This window comes from Triticum urartu, chromosome 3A, assembly GCF_056163025.1.
Source record: "Triticum urartu cultivar PI428250 chromosome 3A, HENAU_Tu73, whole genome shotgun sequence".
NCBI lineage: Eukaryota > Viridiplantae > Streptophyta > Magnoliopsida > Poales > Poaceae > Triticum > Triticum urartu.
This window is the reverse complement of record NC_141875.1, coordinates 570,429,172-570,439,222: the sequence shown is the minus strand read 5'-3', so window position 1 is coordinate 570,439,222 and position 10,051 is coordinate 570,429,172.

Here is a 10,051-nt window from a genome sequence, read left to right as displayed (position 1 = left end):
CTTTACTCGTTCCGTAACACATCATCCCGTGATCAACTCCTTGGTCACATTGCGCATATGATGATGTCCTACCGAGTGGGCCCAGAGATACCTCTCCGTTTACACGGAGTGACAAATCCCAGTCTCGATTCGTGCCAACCCAACAGACACTTTCAGAGATACCTGTAATGCACCTTTATAGTCACCCAGTTATGTTGTGACATTTGATACACCCAAAGCATTCCTACGGTATCCGGGAGTTGCACAATTTCATGGTCTAAGGAAATGATACTTGACATTAGAAAAGCTATAGCATATGAACTACACGATCTAGTGCTATGCTTAGGATTGGGTCTTGTCCATCACATCATTCTCCTAATGATGTGATCCCGTTATCAACGACATCCAATGTCCATGGTTAGGAAACCGTAACCATCTATTGATCAACGAGCTAGTCAACTAGAGGCTTACTAGGGACATGGTGTTGTCTATGTATCCACACATGTATCTGAGTTTCCTATCAATACAATTATAGCATGGATAATAAACGATTATCATGAACAAGGAAATATAATAATAACTAATTTATTATTGCCTCTAGGGCATATTTCCAACAGTCTCCCACTTGCACTAGAGTCAATAATCTAGTTCACATCGCCATGTGATTAACACTCACAGGTCACATCGCCATGTGACTAACACCCAAGAGTTTACTAGAGTCAGTAGTCTAGTTCACATCACTATGTGATTAACACTCAATGATTTTTAGGTTTGATCATGTTGCTTGTGAGAGAGGTTTTGGTCAACGGGTCTGAACCTTTCAGATCCGTGTGTGCTTTACAAATCTCTATGTCATCTCCTAGATGCAGCTATCACGCTCTATTTGGAGCTAATCCAAATAATTGTTCTACTTGGAGCTATTCTAAATTGTTGCTCCATTATATGCACCCGGTATCTCTACTCAGAGCTATCCGGATAGGTGTCAAGCTTGCATCAACGTAACCCTTTACGACGAACTCTTTTTACCACCTCCATAACCGAGAAACTTCCTTAGTCCGCTAGTTACTAAGGATAAGTTTGACCGCTGTCCTATGATCCATTCTTGGATCACTCTTGTACCCCTTGACTGACTCATGGCAAGGCACACTTCAGGTGCGGTACACAGCATAGCATATTGTAGAGCCTATGTCTTAAGCATAGGGGACGACCTTCGTCCTTTCTCTCTATTCTGCCGCGGTCGAGCTTTAAGTCTTAACTTCATACCTTACAACTCAGGCAAGAACTCCTTCTTTGACTGACCCATCTTGAACACCTTCAAGATCATGTCATGGTATGTGCTCATTTTGAAAGTACTATTAAGCGTTTTGATCTATCCATATAGATCTTGATGCTCAATGCTCAAGTAGCTAAATCCAGGCTTTCCATTGAAAAAATACTTTCCAAATAACCCTATATGCTTTCCAGAAATTCTACGTCATCTTTGATCAACAATATGTCAACAACATATACTCATCAGAAATTCTATAGTGCTCCCACTCACTTCTTTGGAAATACAAGTTTCTCATAAACTTTGTATAAACCCAAAATCTTTGATCATCTCATCAAAGCGTACATTCCAACTCCGAGATGCTTACTCCAGTCCTTTGAAGGATTGCTGGAGCTTTGCATATTTATTAGCATCTTTCAGGATTGACAAAAACCTTCCGGTTGTATCACATACAACCTTTCCTCAAGAAAATGTCGTCGAGGAAACAATGTTTTGACATCCTATCTGCAAGATTTCATAAATAATGCAGTAATCGCTAATATAATTCCAACAGACTCTTAGCATCGCTACGAGTGAGAAAGTCTCATCGTAGTCAACTCCTTGAACTTGTCGGGAAACATCTTAACAACAAGTCGAGCTTTCTTAATGGTGACATTTACCATCATCGTCCGTCTTCCTTCTAAAATCCATCTGTGCTCAATAGCCTTACGACCATCAAGTAGTTCTTCCAAAGTCTACACTTTGTTTTCATGTATGGATCCTCTCTCGAATTATATGGCCTCGAGCCATTTATCGGAATCCGGGCCCACCATCGCTTCTCCATAGCTCATAGGTTCATTGTTGTCTAGAAACATGACTTCCAAGACAGGATTACGTACCACTCTGAAGTAGTACGCATCCTTGTCATCCCACGAGGTTTGGGAGTGACTTGATCTGAAGTTTCATGATCACTATCATAAGCTTCCACTTCAATTGGTGTAGGTGCCACAGGAACAACTTCCTGTGCCCTGCCACACACTAGTTGAAGAGACGATTCAATAACCTCATCAAGTCTCCACCATCCTCCCACTTAATTCTTTCGAGAGAAACTTTTCCTCGAGAAAGGACCTGATTCTAGAAACAATCCCTTGTTGCTTTCGAATCTGAGACAGGAGGTATACCCAACTGTTTTGGGTGTCCTATGAAGATGCATTTATCCGCTTTGGGTTTGAGCTTATCAGCCTGAAACTTTTTCACATAAGCATCGTATCCCCAAACTTTTAAGAAACGACAGCTTAGGTTTCTCTAAACCATAGTTCATACGGTGTCATCTCATCGGAATTACGTGGTGCCCTATTTAAAGTGAATGTGGTTGTCTCTAATGCGTAACCCATAAACTATTGTGGTAATTCGATAAGAGACATCATGGTATGCATCATATCCAATAGGGTGCAGTTATGATGTTCGGACACACCATCACACTATGGTGTTCCAGGCTGTATCAGTTGTGAAAAAATTTCCACAATGTCTTAATTCTGTGCCAAACTCGTAATTCAGATATTCATCTCTATGATCATATCATAGATCTTTTATCCTCTTGTCACGACGATCTTTCAACTTCACCCTGAAATTACTTGAACCTTTCAATAATTCAGACTCGTGATTTATCAAGTAAATATACTCTACATCTACTCAAATCATCTGTGAAGTAAAAACATAACGATATCCACTACATGCCTCAGCACTCATTGGACTACACACATCAAAATGTATTACTTCCAGCAAGTTGCTTTCTAGTTCCATTTTACTGAAAACGAGGCTTTCAGTCATCTTGCCCATGTGGTATGATTTGCATGTCTCAAGTGATTCAAAATCAAGTGAGTTCAAATGGTCCATTTGCATGGAGTTTCTTCATGCATATACACCAATAGACATGGTTCGCATGTCCCAAACTTTTCAAAAACGAGTGAGCCCAAAGATCCATCAACATGGAGCTTCTTCATGTGTTTTATACCGATATGACTTACGTGGCAGTGCCACAAGTAGGTGGTACTATCATTACTATCTTTTGGCATGAACATGTGTATCACTACGATCGAGATTCAATAAACCATTCATTTTAGGTGTAAGACCATTGAGGGTATTATTCAAATAAACAGAGTAACCATTATTCTCCTTAAATGAATAACCGTATTGCGATAGACATAATCCAATCATGTCTATGCTCAACGCAAACACCAAATAACAAATATTTAGGTTTAACACCAATATCGATGGTAGAGGGAGCGTGTGATGCTTGATCATATCAAAATTGGAAACACTTCCAACACATATCGTCAGCTCACCTTTAGCTAGTCCCCGTTTATTCCGTAGCTTTTATTTCGAGTTACTAATACTTAGCAACCGAACCGGTGTCTAATACCCTGGTGCTACTAGGAGTACTAGTAAAGTACACATCAACACAATGTATATCCAATATACTTCTATCGACCTTGCCAGCCTTCTTATCTACCAAGTATCTAGGGTAATTATGCTCCAGTGGCTGTTCCCCTTATTACAGAAGCACTCAGTCTTGGGTTTGGGTTCAACCTTGGGTTTCTTCACTAGAGCAGCAGCTGATTTGCCGTTTCATGATGTATCCCTTCTTGCCCTTGCCCTTCTTGAAACTAGTGGTTTCACCAACCATCAACAATTGATGCTCCTTCTTGATTTCTACTTTTGCGGTGTCAAACATCGCGAATATCTCAAGGATCATCATATATGTCCTCGATATATTATAGTTCATCACGAAGCTCTAGCAGCTTGGTGGTAATGACTTCGGAGAACCATCACTATCTCATCTGGAAGATCAACTCCCACTTGATTCAAATGATTGTTGTACTCAGACAATCTGAGCACAAGCTCAACAATTGAGCTTTTCTCCTTAGTTTGCAGGTTAAGAAAATCGTCGGAGGTCTTATACCTCTTGACGTGGGCACGAGCTTGAAATTCCAATTTCAGCCCTCAAAACATCTCATATGTTTCGTGACGTTTCAAAAAAAACGTCTTTGGTGCCTCAATTCTAAACCATTTAACTGAACTATCACGTAGTTATCAAAACATGTATGTCAGATGTTCGCAACATCCACAGACGACGTTCGAGGTTCAACACACCGAGCGGTGCATTAAGGACATAAGCCTTCTAAGAAGCAATGAGGACAATCCTCAGTTTACGGACCTAGTCCGCATAATTGCTACTATCAACTTTCAACTAATTTTTCTCTAGGAACATATCTAAACAGTAGAACTAAAGCGTGAGATACGACATAATTTGCAAAATCCTTTTGACTATGTTCAGGATAATTAAGTTCATCTTATGAACTCCCACTTAGATAGACATCCCTCTAGTCATCTAAGTGATTACATGATCCGAGTGAGCTAGCCCGTGTCCGATCAACACGTGAGACGGACTAGTCAACGTCGGTGAACATCTTCATGTTGATCGTATCTTCTATACGACTCATGCTCGACCTTTCGGTCTCTGTGTTCCGAGGCCATGTCTTCACATGCTAGGCTCGTCAAGTTAACCCTAAGTGTTTTTGCATGTGTAAAACTTCTTACACCCGTTGTATGTGAACGAAAGGATCTATCACACCCGATTAACACGTGGTGCTTCGAAGCGACGAACTGTAGCAACGGTGCACAGTTAGGGGAGAACACTTCTTGAAATTTTAATGAGGGATCATCTTATTTACTACCGTCGTACTAAGTAAACAAGATGCATAACATGATAAACATCATATGCAATCAAATAGTGACATGATATGGCCAATATCATGTAGCTCCTTTGATCTCCATCTTGGGGCTCCATGATCATCTATTACAAGAACATGATCAATCTCATACATTACATATATCATTCATCACATCCTTTTGGCCATATCACATCACATAGCATACCCTGCAAAAACAAGTTAGACGTCCTCTAATTGTTGTTTGCATGTTTTACGTGGCTGCTATGGGTTTCTAGCAAGAACTTTTCTTACCTACGCAAAACCACAACGTGATATGCCAATTGCTATTTACCCTTCATAAGGACCCTTTTCATCGAATCCGATCTGACTAAAGTGGGAGAGACAGACACCCGCTAGCCACCTTATGCAACTAGTGCATGTCAGTCGGTGGAACCAATCTCACGTAAGAGTACGTGTAAGGTCGGTCCGGGCCGCTTCATCCCACAATGCCGTCGAATCAAGATTGGACTAGTAATGGTAAGCATATTGAACAAAATCAACGCCCACAACTACTTTGTGTTCTACTCATGCATAGAATCTACGCAAAGACCTGGCTCATGATGCCACTGTTGTAGAACGTAGCAGAAATTCAAAATTTTCCTACGTGTCACCAAGATCTATCTATGGAGAAACCAGCAACGAGGGGAAAGAGAGTGCATCTACATACCCTTGTAGATTGCTAAGCGGAAGCGTTCAAGTGAACGGGGTTGATGAAGTCGTACTCATCGTGATTCAAATCACCGATGATCAAGTGCCGAATGCACGGCACCTCCGCGTTCAACACACGTACAGCCCGGTGACGTCTCCCATGCCTTGATCCAGCAAGGAGAGAGGGAGAGGTTGATGGAGATCCAGCAGCACGACGGCATGGTGGAAGTAGCGGGATTCCAACAGGGCTTCGCTAAGCGCTGCGGGAGGAAGAAGATGTGTCACGGGAGGGAGAGGGAGGCGCCAGGCCTTAGATTGGTTTGCTCCTCATTTTTCCCCACTATATATAGGGCCAAGGGAGAGGGGGAGGCGCAGCCCTTGCCCCTTCCTCCAAGGAAGGGTGCGACCAAGGGTGGGGAGGAGTCCATCCTCCCCAAGGCACCCCGGAGGTGCCTTCCCCTTGTAGGACTCTCCCCTTTTTTTTCTCTCTTGGCGCATGGGCCTCTTGGGGCTGGTGCCCTTGGCCCATATAGGCCAAGGCACACCCCCTACAGCCCATGTGGCCCCCCCGGGCAGGTGGCCCCACCCGGTGGGCCCCCGGGACCCTTCCGGTGGTCCCGGTACAATACCGATGACCCCGAAACTTATCCCGATGGCCGAAATAGCACTTCCTATATATAATTCTTTACCTCCGGACCATTCCGGAACTCCTCGTGACGTCCGGGATCTCATCCGGGACTCCGAACAACTTTCGGGTTACCGCATACTAATATCTCTACAACCCTAGCGTCACCGAACCTTAAGTGTGTAGACCCTACGGGTTCGGGAGACATGCAGACATGACCGAGACGTTCTCCGGTCAATAACCAACAGCGGGATCTGGATACCCATGATGGCTCCCACATGTTCCACGATGATCTCATCGGATGAACCACGACGTCAAGGACTTAATCAATCCCGTATACAATTCCCTTTGTCTATCGGTATGTTACTTGCCCGAGATTCGATCGTCGTATCCAATACCTTGTTCAATCTCGTTACCGGCAAGTCTCTTTACTCGTTCCGTAACACATCATCCCGTGATCAACTCCTTGGTCACATTGCGCATATGATGATGTCCTACCGAGTGGGCCCAGAGATACCTCTCCGTTTACACGGAGTGACAAATCCCAGTCTCGATTCGTGCCAACCCAACAGACACTTTCAGAGATACCTGTAATGCACCTTTATAGTCACCCAGTTACGTTGTGACGTTTGATACACCCAAAGCATTCCTACGATATCCGGGAGTTGCACAATCTCATGGTCTAAGGAAATGATACTTGACATTAGAAAAGCTATAGCATATGAACTACACGATCTAGTGCTATGCTTAGGATTGTCTTGTCCATCACATCATTCTCCTAATGATGTGATCCCGTTATCAACGACATCCAATGTCCATGGTTAGGAAACCGTAACCATCTATTGATCAACGAGCTAGTCAACTAGAGGCTTACTAGGGACATGGTGTTGTCTATGTATCCACACATGTATCTGAGTTTCCTATCAATACAATTATAGCATGGATAATAAACGATTATCATGAACAAGGAAATATAATAATAACTAATTTATTATTGCCTCTAGGGCATATTTCCAACAAAAGGGAACAACGTATGTTGTTATGCGGTCTGACCGATAAAGATCTTCGTAGAATATGTAGGAGCCAATATGAGCATCCAGGTTCCGCTATTGGTTATTGACCGGAGACGTGTCTCGGTCATGTCTACATTGTTCTCGAACCCGTAGGGTCCGCACGCTTAAGGTTTCGATGACAGTTATATTATGAGTTTATGAGTTTTGATGTACCGAAATTAGTTCGGAGTCCCGGATGTGATCACGGACATAACGAGGAGTCTCGAAATGGTCGAGACATAAAGATTGATATATTAGACGGCTATATTCGGATACCGGAAGTGTTCCGGGTGATTTCGGAGAAAACCGGAGAGCCGGAGGGTTACCGGAACCCTACCGGTAGAAGTAATGGGCCATATGGGCCTTAGTGGAGAGAGAGAGGGGCAGCCAGGGTGGGCCGCACGCCTCCTCCCCCCCTGGTCCGAATTGGACTAGGAGAGGGGGGCGGCGCCCCCCTTTCCTTCTCCCTCCCCACTTCCTTCCCCCTCCTAGTAGGAGTCCTACTCCTACTAGGAGGAGGACTCCTCCTGGCGCGCCAATAGGGGCCGGCCGGCCTCCTCCCCTTGCTCCTTTATATACGGGGGCAGGGGGCACCCCTAGACACACAAGTTGATCCACGTGATCATATTCTTAGCCGTGTGCGGTGCCCCCTTCCACCATAATCCTCGATAATATTGTAGCGGTGCTTAGGCGAAGCCCTGCGACGGTAGTACATCAAGATCGTCACCACGCCGTCGTGCTGACGGAACTCTACCCCGACACTTTGCTGGATCGGAGTCCGGGGATCGTCATCGAGCTGAACGTGTGCTAAAACTCGGAGGTGCCGTAGTTTCGGTGCTTGATCGGTCGGGCCGTGAAGACGTACGACTACATCAACCGCGTTGTGCTAACGCTTCCACTGTCGGTCTACAAGGGTACGTAGATCACACTCTCCCCTCTCGTTGCTATACATCACCATGATCTTGCGTGTGCGTAGGAAAATTTTGAAATTACTACGTTCCCCAACAATAAATATTGGAGGGGTGGGAGGGCGGCCATACCCTTGCACCTGGCGCAACCCCCTCCCCTCCAATACCTCTCCTCCTCCACGTGAGCTTGGCGAAGCCCTGCCGGAGAACTGCCACTCCATCACCACCACGTCGTCGTGCTGCTGTTGGACCTTCTTCCTCAACCTCTCCCTCCTCCTTGCTGGATCAAGGCGCGGGAGACGTCATCGAGTTGTACGTGTGTTGAACGCGGAGGCGCCGTCCGTTCGGTGATAGATCGGATCTTCCGCGATTTGAATCGCCGCGAGTACGACTCCATCAACCGCGTTCTTGTAACGCTTCCGCTTAGCGATCTTCAAGGGTATGAAGATGCACTCCCTCCCTCTCGTTGCTAGCATCTCCTAGATTGATCTTGGTGACACCTAGGAATTTTTTTGAATTATTGCTACGTTCCCCAACACGACGGCCTCGCTCTGGCGCCCTCGCTAGCATGTGCACCGCTTCTTCTTCCTCCTCCTTAGGCTCCCCACCGATGACTGCCGGCGGCGCGATAGCCGTCTCCCAATACACTGCGGCACGGCGGTCATTTGGAGCCCAGTAGGTCTTGTACTTGCACCACTTCTTCCTATGTTTAGCGTTGTCGGAGACGGCCTGATTCATGGCCCAGCGAATGATGTCAACTACCATCGCGCCCTTCGCTGGGTCAGGAATCAGCGTCTTTAGCTCTTCTTTAGTGGTCTTCATGAGCACTGCATTAAATTCGTTCTGCATGTCCGGCATGGAGCCGAAGTTCGATCACACCTCCATGGTGCTCTCAAACTTGGTGCGGTCACCAGCCGACCACCCGAGGAAGAATGCCCTCCAGCCAATACCCCAAGGGAAGGAGTTGGCGTTGGAGCTGGAGCTAGAGCTCATGGCGATGGGGAGGAGGAAGGTTGACAGTGAGAGAAGAGAGGGGGTGGGTAAGTAGTGGTGGGCAGGGTGAGTAAGTATAGGGGGATGGAGAGGAGGAGAAGAGTGACAGTCATGCTGTTTTAACTACATGCTCTTCAATTAGCCATGAACTCTGTGTTGTGCTTGACTCCATGAATTGTGTGCAGATCAAGGAGAGTAATGAGATGGGCACGACGAGGGCATGGAGGAGCCCCCAGCAACAAGCGCCGCAACTACGGCCACTATCATCAGGAGGATGGCCCAACTCACTTATGCAAGGTCATCCTTGCACCGAAGCTTGAGTGCATCCCATGCCCCTGGACTTCACCAAGCACTTCATCGTGGTACCAACGGAGTTCAAGCTCAGGAACAACACCGGCTGCTCCTGGAAGGTGACGGTCAAGCTGATGAACGGCAGGGTGACCCTGGATCAGGGTTGGGCCACCCACACAGCCGTTCATCAGATCAAGATCGGCTACATGGTGACGTTCAAGCTCCTCACTCCCGACACCCTCAAGGTCATATCTTCGATAACGATGGTATTGAGGTCGTCAACAAGTGCGGGAAGCACGACGAAGCCTTCGCCGCCAATGAGTAGGGTCGGGCCATATCTTTCCAGCGTACTATCGAGTCTGCTTTGAACATGTTTATGGTTTATGCGTTGAACTGTTATGAAGTGTGATACTGCTTATATCTGAATTATGCTAGTTGATGCTCTGTTTATACTCTGTTGTGCTTATGATGTGTGCTACATGGTTGTGCCGAAGTGTGTTGGTAACCTCACCAACTAGCCAAAGAGCTTACCACAC